Raw genomic sequence first — 13,825 nt, 5'->3', positions numbered from 1 at the left:
AAGTTGCTGAAATGGAATGGATTCACAATTTGGTATTGATATATATATGAAGCGTTCATTGGGAATTTCTTCTTGTGTCACATTGTTGCACAGAGTGCATGTATGTTTCCACATGTATGGAATCTGGAAGATTTCATTTATAGGTATGTTTTTGTTTTCCAGTACTAATAGTAAGTACATTAGAAATTCTTGAGGATCTTCCTGTGAGTTTATAGTGAATTTCACCATTCCACTACAGTAGTCCAATTGTGGTCTTATTCCAAAAACACTATATGTGTTGTCAGGATTGTTTGCTGCATTTCTGTGAAGTACTAACATTTGCAAACACAAAGGGTCTGTACTGTGTAAGTAAATGTTGTCAACAATTGGTGGTAATTGAAATAGAATATTCATTGCTACATTTGCATAGCAATTTACACCAACTATATTTGAGAATTTAAATGGTCCAGGTAGTTCTGTATCTAACTGCTTTTTTTTGGAGTTTGTCTTCCTTCTTTAAAGAAGTACCTGGTTTACTTTGTATAATTGATTCTTTTTTGTTTGTGGTACTTGATGAAGTATTAGTTTCTTTTACTCTCTTTGGAGGATTTGCAGTGACGTCCTGTTGCATTTCTATTTGATTTAGTTTTCTTTTACAACATTTTACTTTTTGTGGAACAGGATATGTTTTTAGATGGGGGTGTATAGTGAACAAAGTCTATTGTATTCTAAAATGCAAGGAATATCAGCGTTTACTTTACTTGCATCAAAGTTGATTAGAAATAGACCGTCAAGTGTACGTAAGCGTGATAGTGCTACGTAGCTCATGCCTTCTTTAAAGACTGTGTTACCAATATCTATCGATGCTTTGTCTAGGGTAAGACCTTGTGATTTATGAATGGTGACTGAATATGAAAGAGTAAGAGAAAATTGTTCTCTGTGTACATACATTTCTTTGAAGAGAAGGAATCGAGCTGTTGAGCGTCCTATCCTTTTCACTTCTGAAAGTTTGTCAAAGAGAATATTGACAAACTGAATGTTGTTGTCACGTGGGTCTGTTTGAAAGCAAACAACTGTACCCAGTGCTTCATTAACTAGTCCCTGATCCATGTCAATGTTACATTTAAACATTACTCTACAGTTTAAGGATACTTTTAATATTTTTTCCAACCTAGCTGTGTTGGAGATTGAATTTTCTAAACTATTTAGTCTTGTTGTGGCTTGCTCACACATGGGTAGTATCATACCATGTACGTCTAGTTTGTCTGTGGCGCTAATTTCCATTATTGGTTGCATTTCTTTACTTGCATGGTTTCATTGAATTTGAGACAGCTTGCAAGAGTTGGCATTAAGGCCATACAATTAAAACAGTTGTTTGTTCTATAATATGAAAATTGTAGTGGTTCAGTTGGCTAATTTGTGTGTCCAAAAATAGAAATTTGTGGGCCATTCTGGCTGTAAATCGCTGTTTAAGACATGGACATTTTTGGACAAAATGGTACAAAATCTCTATTTTAAGAAACCAAAATAGCTCGTATTAATGTTATAGTATATTTGATTAATAATATAAATATTATGGTGATATTTTACTTACTTTTTTTTAAAATGAACAGGTAACTTCTTAGTTTTTCTTTCTTCTTCGAATTCGGCTGCTTCTTTTCAGGAAACTGGTCTTCACTGCAATTGTAAAAGCTTCAAATTAGTAACTTTGTTTGTATATAGCACTGTTTTTAATTTAGATATTGATTTTTTTAATTGAAATCCTCAGTGCCTTCTGTAAAACCATTAAACTAATTTATTTACATAAGATACATTGCATCAGTTCAGTACATATGATATGTTCTTAATGAACACATTGTATTGAATGACTAACTGTAGCAAAAAAAATATCTTTACTATGTCTTGTGAAATTTATAATATATTAGTGAATAGCACTATTTCTGTAAGTAAACTGTTCTAGGTAATAGCGCCTCAATGTCATGTCTAATTTAAAGTAATTAAGTAAATAAATAAATAAAAACAAAAAATATAAAATTGTATAAGTATTTTTATAAAGGTTTAAACATAGATTGTGTTTGCATGCAATTTTGTTTGAATATATGTAGTCTATATATTTCATTTAAAAAATGTTAGTTTTACATGATTTGAGTGTGTGTGTATAAAGAAAGTAAAAAGTATAAAGGTTTATAAGTGATAGTTGATTTTAGGAAATTGAAAAAAGTACAGTAAATTCATTTTACAGATTTTACAAGGTAAAAGTCTGTTTGAAAATGTGTTCATCTCATAGCTCTCAACTCACACGCTTTTGTCGGGTGTCACACGCCTTGTAAAGGGCAGACTCACCCGCCAAGCCTCCTGCACGCCCATTCATTCCAATGGGCGTCTCACTCGCCAAAAACAAAATCGGGTGATTTCACCCGCCTGTAAAACAAAAATGGTTGAGAGCTATGTCATCTACTATACAGAAAATATGCATACCTGAAGTTTGTGTTCATGCATATGGATATGCATGGAGCTGCAAGTAGAAATCTTGAAGACTTGTACAGTATTTCTGGTAGATGCTGCTTGCCAATGATATGACTCTTGTACTCAGAGAGATTCAGAGTACATTTGCAGTGCTGATCTATGATGATGCAGTTAGATGTAGAGGTCTTGATTGTGATTGGTGCATGGTCATGTGATTTTTGAGGTACATCCAATAAGGGAATGGCAGAGAGAGTGTAGTGGAAATGGTAGAAGGGCTGTTCATGTTACGATATGTCCACGGACATGGCGGTAGTTCGCGGACATCGGGAGTTACATCTGGGGATTTTTGGGTTCAGAAGTCATGCAAATGAGAATAAGCACTGAAAGGGATTGGTCAGGAAAGTTTGGTGGGTGTGTTGTGCCAGGAGAGATTTTCTCAGATACTCTTTTTGCTGAGAGAACAAACGATAGCTATGGCTGTGTGTTTCAGAAAACAGATTGTTTGGATTTTAGGAGATTCGTGGATACATTGGTTGAAGGTGCATGCAGAAAGCTGTGGAGTAGCTGTAGATCTTGGATTCCCACATGTGGAAGTACACTGGCATGGAGTACGTGGAATGAAGTGGTTGGACTTGCTACCTCTCTGTGCTACTTTGGAGACAGAGCAAGATCCAGACATAATTGTAATTCATTGTGGAGGGAACAGTTTAGGACATGTGACTGGAATTTTTTTGCAATTTGCTATGAAAGAAGGACTTAGGAAGGTTATGGACATGTTTCCTAATTCTCAAGTGATATTTTGACGGATTGCGCAGAGACAAATGTGGCTTCGTTCTTCTTCATTTGGTCCACAAATGGAAAAAGCAAGGCGCAATGTTAATAAGGCTGTTTGTGGCTTTCTAAGAGATTTTGGCATGTCTTCTTTTCACAATGAAAATATTATGTTTTGTAGTACATACATTTTTTCTGAGAAATGTACAAAATGCATTGCGACCTTTTTTGGAATTACAACAACGATTTTGAAGTAGATGTTAAGCATTTACAATTTTTGACTTACAAACACCACCCAAAGGCTCTTTTCAGAGCCACCACTTCTTTCCAGAGAACATTACAATGTTTGTGATGGAGTAGCAACCTAATTTCTATAATGTTCGCAAACTGTCCGCGGACTTCTAAAAAATACCAAGAGCCCTGCTTCATTTAATTTCACTTCTATTTTTTAACTGGGAAAGGCGGCTCTGAAAAGAGCCTTATTTTTTTTTTATTTTTGTAATTTTGTATTTTTTTTGGTTTTTCAGACACGACACACTAGGAGAGGAGGGTAAAGGAGGGTAAAGGGGGGACACCAACTACAGGGATAAGAAAGGGCAAGCTGAGAGAGGAAGTTGTAGAGTGGGTTTTATTTGGGTAGTGAGCAGGTCTTCTCGTGCTCTGAGACGATAGTCTCAAAAGCACTCCGAAGTCGCTCCCCCCTGCAGAGTACTGTGTCACAGTACATACATACAACTGTGACCCTCGAAAGGTAAGGGTCATCAGCATTCTGTATGTCCTGTGAGGCAGCTTGAGAAAGACGCTGTCACACAGAGGTGGTCCTTGTGGTGACAGGATCAGAAACAGAGGATGAAGTAGAGGAAATCCACCTGCTACGTTCTTCGCAAGGTACAACCCTGCAAATAGCCCCAGAGTGAAATGACCTCAGGTGTCGCTTCATAGTAGTGGTCCCAAAGCTGTAGTTACCGTGCTTCCCGTGACTGAGTATCATTTTGCACTCATTGCAGGTAACATGGTTCGCACGAGCCTTAGGACCATTCCCATGAATGGTAAATAACCGCCACACCCAAGTCTCACGTCTAGTGCGGGTATTACGGATTTCCTCTACCTCATTCTCATCATCCTCTTCTTCCTCCTCCGCATCCTCAGTCCTGTTCCCCTATTCAGGCCCTTGGGGAGGTGGTGGTGGTGGAGGGGGTGGTGGTGGTGCTGAAGCAGGTGCAGCACCAAGTGGCAGGTCAGCAGCCAAGGATGCCATGTCGATGATGGTGTAGTCTGCAGGTGGCAGCAAAAATCACTGTTTTCTGAAGAATAGCCAGAAACACAATGGGAATAAGCTCTTGGGCGTGGTCTTTTATAGGGGTGCTTGTAAGCGGTCCGCGGACATGCGCACTGTGCGCGGACAGATCGAACACAAAAAAAGGATCGGAAAGTTTCAAAAGGTATATAGAAACTCAAGATTGCTATGTGGGACTTTATTGAAAAGTATTATGGATTAACTGAAAATGTACTTTTACATTGTTCGGGGACACGAACAGTGTCCGTATTTCAGGACACACGATAAGCGTGGGCGCAGTCATATGATCTGTTTGTGAACTAGTCTGCGAAGGAAGCGCCTGTCCGCAGGACACTAAGTGCACGGAGATTGGTTAGCGCATGCGCATTGATGTCCTACGGACACTGTTCGGGTTCTGAAGTAATTAAAAGTGCGTCACACGTGAAACAAATATTTCAGGACACCGCGTGTGTTCTTAGAACAGTTTAAACTTTGTAGCGAACAGTAAGGACAGATATAGGGCCTCATTACAACCTTGGTGCTAAGTGCACCAACTTTACCACCATGGTGTAAACTCTGTTTACACCATGGTGGATGGAGGATTTACCGCCCCATTCCAAGGTGAGTGGGGCGGTAAATCCCCATTTCCCATTTTCCCTTCCCCATTCCCATTTTTGCCCCATAGGGCATAATGGGAGTGGGGAAGGCGCTAATTACGCCGCCGTAAATTACGGCTTCGTAATTAGCACCATGGCAGGTTAGCGCCATGGATTTTAACGCCTGCTAAAAGCAGGCGTTAAAATCAGAATCAGGCGTTAAGGGTTAACGGTGGCGTTAACCCTTAACGCCTGAGTTGTAATGAGGCCCATAGTGTGCTTCAGGACACGTGTAATTTAGTTTATGTACGAACATTTCAGGACACCAATTGTGTTCTTAGAACACTTTCAATTGGGTAGCGAACACTACGAACAGTTGTACTGTTGTTCAGGACACATCATTTTGTTTATTTACGAACATTTCAGGACACCAATTGTGTTCTTAGGACAGTTTTAAGTTGATAGCGAACATTACGGACAGATATAGTGTTCTTTAGAACACTTTAATTTTTGTTTCTTTACAAACATTTCAGGACACTACGAGTGTTCTTAGAACATTTTGAACTTGCATGAGAACATTACGGACAGATGTAGTGTCATCAGGACAGTTACATTTTCGTTTCTTTACGACATTTCCGAACAACCGCGGTGTTCGTGGACACCTAAATTGGTTTTATTACAAGGAACTGAAAGTAATTACAACACAATATAAAAAAGTAACTTTATTTAACATATATAAACAATTTATGACAGATAAGGTGGGGCAGAAACGGAAACAAAAACAGGAGAATTAGGGTTTTCAATATTAGTGGGATCAGGTGAAGAAGGGATGGAAATCTCATCAAAATGTTGTGGTCCATGGAGAGAGTTTGGGGATAAATGAATGGGATATGGTGAGGGGGGACAAGTACAGGTGGGACAATGGTATGTTGTTGGTGGTTTTAGGTGATCTTCCACAAAGTTCTTTAAATCCATAAAATTTGCCATAAGTTGGTCCATTTTGTGGGTAATGTGTTCAAGAGTGTTATCCACCACTTCTTTTTCTTTGGAAGTTGCAATTTTTGTAGGGTCTGTAAAAAAAATGTATATGTTGAATGTATACAAAATAATATTTATCAATTGGTTTATACAGTAAAGTGTGTACCATTAGGTGGACTATCTTTTAACATTTCGTCTCGTGGGAAATGGTCCTCTAGCCAGTCCAGAGTACTACACATTTCTGTGAGAAAACAAAGAAGTAATATGTTTTTTTTTTTTCTAATATAGAAAGTGTATAAATATATGAGTAAAAAGAAGTGCGCTTACTATGTCTGGTGAGATATGTAATCAGTCGTGTATACGTCTGGTCTTGCTGTTGGTTGTGGAGCGTCTGTGAGGTAATTATGGTGGAAGCCACTTTATATTTTTTTGGTATATTCCATTTTAAAACATATTGTATTTACATGAATGGTTAGTGTGTTACATATATGGGTAACATTTTTTAAGTATTACTACATATACTTTGTATGTGTGCTGCTTCGTGAATTTGTTAAATGTTCCTATGTTATGATATAACTATTACACATCATACATCCCCAGAGTTTTTAGGTGGTGGTACTGTTCTCCGAACATGTCCGCGAACATTAAATAAGTTCGCGGACATCAAGTTCATAAGAAGAGATCTAGTCAGTTCCATATGACATGTATATAAAGTGAAAGTCATTATTGTTAAGTTGTGCTACTAAAAAACTATGAAATTCAGTGAAAAAACTTTGTTAAAGGGACGTTATGGTTAAGTTGCGCTACTAAAAACCTATGAAATTCAGTGAAAAAAACTTTGTTAAAGGGACGTTATGGTTAAGTTGTGCTACTAAAAACCCCTGAAATTCGGCAGTTATGGTAAGATAAGCAACCATAACCCGCGCCACCGTGCACTGCTAACACTAACACCCAGGACATCAAAGATGACATCACAAATGTCATTGATGACATCACTGATGACATCACATGGCTGGCTCTCCCTTTTTTTCCTTTACTGACATATCTAAGCCACATAGTTTTCTTCAGTAACAGTCAGGAAGTAAAAATTGAAAAGGTACTATATTTGTAGACTTAGGGTCAAGTCATATCATATGAAACATAAATATAGCGGAAGACACAGGCTTGAAAGAGAGCAATCCTTTCTGTGCATGAAGATAATCATTAGAGTTATCAGCACTTTCTCATAGTTTTATTTTCATTACTATACCTTCCCTGTATATGCTCATATTTGTATACTTTGTACTCACACTCCTTTACTTAGGGTTCACTGACATCTTTTGATACACATACATACAGTAAGTAGCAGCTTTGAAACAGAGTAATCATTTCTCTGCATAAAGATAATCAGTTAGGTTATGAACTATTTCTGCTACTACTTCTGCTTTTTTGCTTACTTCTCTGTCCCTGTATATACTCATATTTGTATATGTTGTTGTCTCTTTGTGTTTTGTCTGTAATAATGTAATTATGTATTAAGTGGGTTTTATTAGCTACTTATTACATGCTTCACAGTACGCAAAACTCTAATAAGAAAGCAGTTATCATTTCATTATTCTACATGGCAAGATTATGAATATTGCACCTTCATCATGTATAGTGCACCCACTGCCTAAGTTTCTGCATGAGTTGCTTAGTATACTGGATAGAACTTCATAATAGAATGCTATTTATATCAATGCATTGCTTAATGGACTAATTAGCTCATGATATGCATTCAAAGGATTCTTGACACTTCTTGGTCAACATTATAAGAATCCCTCCTACAGAGTTTTCATGAAAAGTAAATGCACATGTGATGTCATCAGTGATGTCATCAATGACATTTGTGATGTCATCTTTGATGTCCTGGGTGTCAGTGTTAGCAGTGCACAGTGGCGCGAGTTATGGTTGCTTATCTTACCATAACTGCCGAATTTCAGGGGTTTTTCAGTTTTACTTTGAACCATAACGTCCCTTTAACAAAGTTTTTTCGCTGAATTTCATAGGTTTTTAGTAGCGCAACTTAACCATAACGTCCCTTTAACAAAGTTTTTTTCACTGAATATATATATATATATATATATATATATATATATATATATATATATATATATATTTTTTTTTTTTTAAACTGACCATACAAACATTGGAAATAGTACACCAAAAGACTCTCCAGCGCATGGAAGAAAAAATGGAGATGCTGTGGAGGACCACATGAAAGAAAAAAATTAAATACCATTGTCCCACATGTACATGTCCCCCCTCTCCATATCCCAGTCAATTATCGCCAAACCCTCTCCACAAAGAAAGAAAATCCTGTCCATCCTCTTGAAACCCCTTATTCTCCTGTGTTTGTGTCAGTTTCTGCTTCCCCTTCTCTTTCACAAATTGTACATCTATATATAATTAAAAAATATATATTATTTGTGTTTTAATTCAGTCCTTTTTTAAAAAAAAAAAAGGCATTTGGTGTTTTCCGCGGACAGCGCGGGTGTCCGGGATGTCCATAAATAAACAAAATGCGGTGTGCTAAGGAGACTATACCTGTCCGTAATGTCAGCAGCCAAGTTGAAATTGTTCAAAAGAACACACTCAGTGTCCGGGATGTCAATAAATAAACAAAATGGGGGTGTCCTGAGGACACTATGCCTGTCCGTACTGTTCGTAGGCAAGGTGAAACTGTTCTAAGAACACACGCAGTGTCCGTGGATGCTCGTAATTAAACAAAATTGGGTTGTCCTAAGGACACTATACCTGTCCGTAATGTCCGCAGTCAAGTTTAAACTGTTCTAAGAACACACGCGGTGTCCGGGGATGTCCGTAATTAAAGAAAATAGGGGTGTCCTGAGGACACTATGCCTGTCCGTACTGTTCGTAGGCAAGGTGAAACTGTTCTAAGAACACACGAGGTGTCCAGGGATGTTTGTAATTAAACAAAATGGGGGTGTCCTAAGGACACTATACCTGTCTGTGTTGTCCGCAGGCAAGTTGGAACTGTTCTAAGAACACACACGGTGTCCAGGGATGTCCGTAATTAAACAAAATGGGTTTGTCCTAAGGACACTATAACTGTCCGTTCTGCTCGTAGGCAACGTGAATCTGTTTTAAGAACACATGTGGTGGCCGGGGATGTTCGTAATAAAACAAAATGGGGGTGTCCTAAGGACACTATACCTGTCCGTGTTGTCCGCAGGCAAGTTGGAAGTGTTCTAAGAAAACACACGGTGTCCGGGGATGTCTGTAATTAATGAAAATGGGGGTGTCCTGAGGACACTATACCTGTCCGTACTGCCTGAAGAACATCTATGCACATGCGCACAACACCCATAAGTTCTACGAACATCGCGCCTGTCCGTAACTGTTCGTCGCACTTGTGTTGCACTTTTAATTAGTTTCAGGACACAAACATTGTCCGTAGAATATATATGCACATGTGCACCACACCCATAAGTCCTACGAACATCGCGCCTGTCCGTAACTGTCCGTCTCAATTGTGACGCACTTTTAATTAGTTTCGGGACCCAAACACTGTCTGTAGAACACCGGCGTGCATGCACACGACCGTTCCCGTGCATTTGGTGTCCTGCGGACAACCGTTCCCTTCGCGGAAAGGTTTGCGACGCCATCATGTGACCACACCCACGCTGAGCGTGTGTCCTGAATTGCGGACACTGTCCGGGTCCTCTAACATTTTAAAAGTACCTTTTCAGGCAATCCACAGTATTTTATAGTAAAAATTCACCATAGCACATGTCCCAGACAAGGACCCTGACTTTCTACATACTTTTTGGAACTTTTTGAGCCTTTTTTGGGTGTTCGATCTGTCCGTCGACAGCGTGGAGCGCGCACACGCACCCCTATAAAAGACCACACCCTAGAGCTCATCCTCATTGTGCTTTTTGCTATCTGACAAAGCATTGTCTACTTTGGTTGGTATTATGATGCTCTTGCTACTGCTTTCCATCAGACCTGATGGCATCAATGCTTGCTGCTCCAGCTGGTGCTACATCTGTCTCAGCACCACCCCACCCCCTCCACTACCACCACCTCCCAAAGGGCCTGAAGAGGGGAACAAGCGTGAGGATGTAGAGGAGGAGGATGAAGAGGATGATGAGGATGAGGTAGTGGAAGTCCCTACTAGCAGCAATCGCTGTGAGTCTTGGGTGTTGCAGTTATTTACCATTCATGGTAACGTACCCAAGGTGCGTGCAAACAAGGTCACCTGCAACCAGTGCAATATGGTGCTGAGTCGTGGGAGGCCTGGTTCCTACAGCTTTGGTACGATAACTATGAAGCAACACCTAAGGTCGTTTCACGGTGGGGAAGTTTGCAAGGTTGTACCTTGAGAGGAACGTAGTAGGTTGAATTGCTCTACTACATCCTCCGTTTCTGCTCCTCTCACCACAAGAGACAATCCTGTGATAGAGAGCTCATCCCTCCAGCTGCCTCACAGGCCATTCACAATGCTGATGACCCTTACCTTTCGAGGGTCACAGTTTTGTGTATGTACTGCGATGCAGTAATCTGCAGGGGGGAGAGACTTTGAAGTGCTTTCGAGACTGCGGTCTCAGAGCATGAGAAGACCTGCCCACTACCTAAGTAAGGCCCACTCTACATCTTCCTCTCTCCACCTGCCCTTTCTCATCCCCGTGGTTGTTGTCCGCCCTTACCCTCCTTTCCCCTCCTCTCCTAGTGTGTTGTGTGTAAAAAAATATAAAACAACAAATATCCCCCCAAAAAAAGGCTCTTTTCAGAGCCGCCTTCCACAGTCTAAGAATAGGACTGAGAACTAAATAGGGCAGGGCCCTGTGCATTTTTTAGAAGTCCACGGACATCTAAAATTTTGGGGTGCTGCCCTATCAAAACCATTGCACTTTTCTCTGGGAGGAATTGGTGGCTCTGAAAAGTGCCTTTTGGTGGTGTTTTTTTGTGTTTCAAAAACTTGTAATAGTCAACACCTACTGCAAAATGGATGGCTGTAATTCCACAAAAGATCGCAATGCGTTTTGTATATTTCTCAGAAAAATCTGATTACCAGCATAAGTGAGATGAACTCCATCTCTGCGAAAAATGTATGTGCTACGAAACATAATATTTTCATTGTGGAAAGAGGACATGCCAACATCTCTTAGAAAGGCACAAACAGCCTTATTAACATTCCACCGCGCTTTCTCCATTTTTGGACCAAACAAAGAAGAACACAGTCACATTTGTCTCTGCGCAATACGAGAAAATATTACTTGGGAATTTGAAAACATGTCCATGACCTTCCCAAGTCCTTCTTTCATCACAAATTGCAAAGAAATTCCTGACACATGTCCTAAACTTTTCCCTCCACAATGAATAATAATTATGTCTGGATGAAGTTCTATCTCCAAACTAGCAGAGAGAGGTACCAAGTCCAGCCACTTCATTCCACGCACTCCATGCCAGTGCACTTCAACATGAGGTAATCCAAGATCTGAAGCTACTCCGCAGCGTTCTGCATGCACCTCCGATGAATGTATCCATGAGTCTCCCAAAATCCAGACAATCTTTTTTCTGAAACACACAGCCATAGCTAACTGTTCTTCTCTCAGGAAAAAAGACTTTCTGACAAACTCTCTCCTTACACAGCACACCCACTAAACTTTACTGATCAATCAGTTGCTCTGCTCATTCTCATTTGCATGCCTCTCCACCCCAAAATCCCTGTAAGTAATACGCGGTGTCGGCGGACTACCGCCATTTCAGCTGACATATCAAAAATCTGAGCATGCTGAATGTAAATGTAAACAGTGTGCCCCATTTCCCCTTTGAGGTTGGCTCTGAAAAGAGCTATTTTTTGTTTGTTTGCAGATGCTTGACAAAAACCTTTTATTTTGTATTATTTTTTTCCTTACTTTACTCCTAAAATATTCACATAACCTTCTCCAAAGCAACCCTTACATTCCAAAACAGAATTGCATTTCCCAAAAAAAGATAAGGAAATACCATCTTCTTCAAAATTAACAGCATTACTGGAATCAATGTTCTCATTATTACAGAAGAACATACCAGCTCTAAGCATGAAAGCACACATGCCTTGGTTGATTGCACACCTAGCAATGTTTTGCTGAGGACAAAAAACAGAACGATTGTCCCATATTGCCCTATGTACTAATCCAGAAAAAATGACTTTTCAATTTGGAAGGATGTTCATTACTGTTTGAACCAAATCTTCCAACAAAGTAGGGGCACTGACATAGCCCAAATGGAAAACTCCATAATACAAAACTACCACATGGGGACTGTTCATCCTGCTCATATCTTTACAAACTTGTACAACTCCCTGTACATTGCAATCAGGCACAGTGCTCCACACCACCTCCACTACTTTAACATCAAAATTATTGCCTGCATTGAGCATACTGCTGTAAACCATGCACAAACATATCTCCAAGCCCCAACACCCTGACTTTCTCCATCTCTGCCATCTTCACTACACTCAGTCTCTTTCAGCACAAATACAACATCAACATCTGATTGGCTTATCCCTACAGTTCCCTTTCCATGCTGCATTTGCTGGAAAACCACGGATGTGGCACACCCTGTCTGCGAACAGCCGCAGTGTCTGTGGACCGCGGAACACTTAGGCAGCCCTTCTACCATTTCCACATCACTTCTGTGCCATTCCCTCATTGGATACAGCTAAGCAGTCACACAACCATCCACTAATCACATCCAAGACCTCTACATCTAACTCCTTCAGCAATTCAAATGTACTGTTGATAACTCTGAGTACAAGTCTCATATCATTGGAAAGCACCTACTACAAAAACTACTCTACAAGTCTCCAAGATTTCTACTTGCAGCTGCATGCATATCCACATGCATATCCACATGCATGAATTCAAACTACAGGTATGCATATTATCTGCACAGTACATGTACAATGTAAACAGAGTAACTGCCACTTAACCTGTATAAACTATAAAATTAACATATTGTCATTTTTCCATCTGCTATAATCAACTGTCACTTCTAAACCTGTCTGCTTTTTTTTTTACACATACACCTATTGAAAACATTATAATATTAGAAGATGGAAGAAATAACAATATAATTGTGGAAAAACACTTAGTAGTGTATCGTAAAATTATACACAGCCAGTAAAATGCCATGCATCTTCATACACTCAAAAACATAGACACTTTCACTGAAATGCTCCCAGCTGCAATAACACCACTACCTGTAAATCTCATCCTTCTACTTTATTACCCACAGCTTCACAAATACATATATTCCATGCTTTTCTATACAGTTTCTGCCATTTACCTAATAAAAATTGCAAAATAAATATAACATTATTTCTTCTTTCTCCTAACATTCTATGACACAGCTTTGAAAAACTAAGTGAATTTCATACACTTAATAGTCTGCTCATTTACAAAGCATGTTGAACTAACATCATATACATAAAATATAAAGGCTGCCCATAGTCAAATGAAACTGCATGTTCAGAAATCAATCAAGAATACTACTACAAAGACATACAAATGAACCTCTCAATTAACATCACTGCTATAAACACACAAAATTACTAACCTCTTTCGTTTACAATTGCAGTGAAGACCACTCTCCTGGAAAATAGCAACATCTGAACTACAAACACCAACTACAAAGAAACCGTCTCATTCCACAAAAAAAGAGTAAGTACAATACTACCCTAGTTTCTCTGCCTAATCTTTAAATCCCTCCACAATCTTGTTCCCCCTTA

This window comes from Ambystoma mexicanum, chromosome 10, assembly GCF_040938575.1.
Source record: "Ambystoma mexicanum isolate Mex_15411 chromosome 10, UKY_AmexF1_1, whole genome shotgun sequence".
Taxonomy (NCBI): Eukaryota; Metazoa; Chordata; class Amphibia; order Caudata; family Ambystomatidae; genus Ambystoma; species Ambystoma mexicanum.
Note: the sequence above shows the minus strand (reverse complement) of the source record.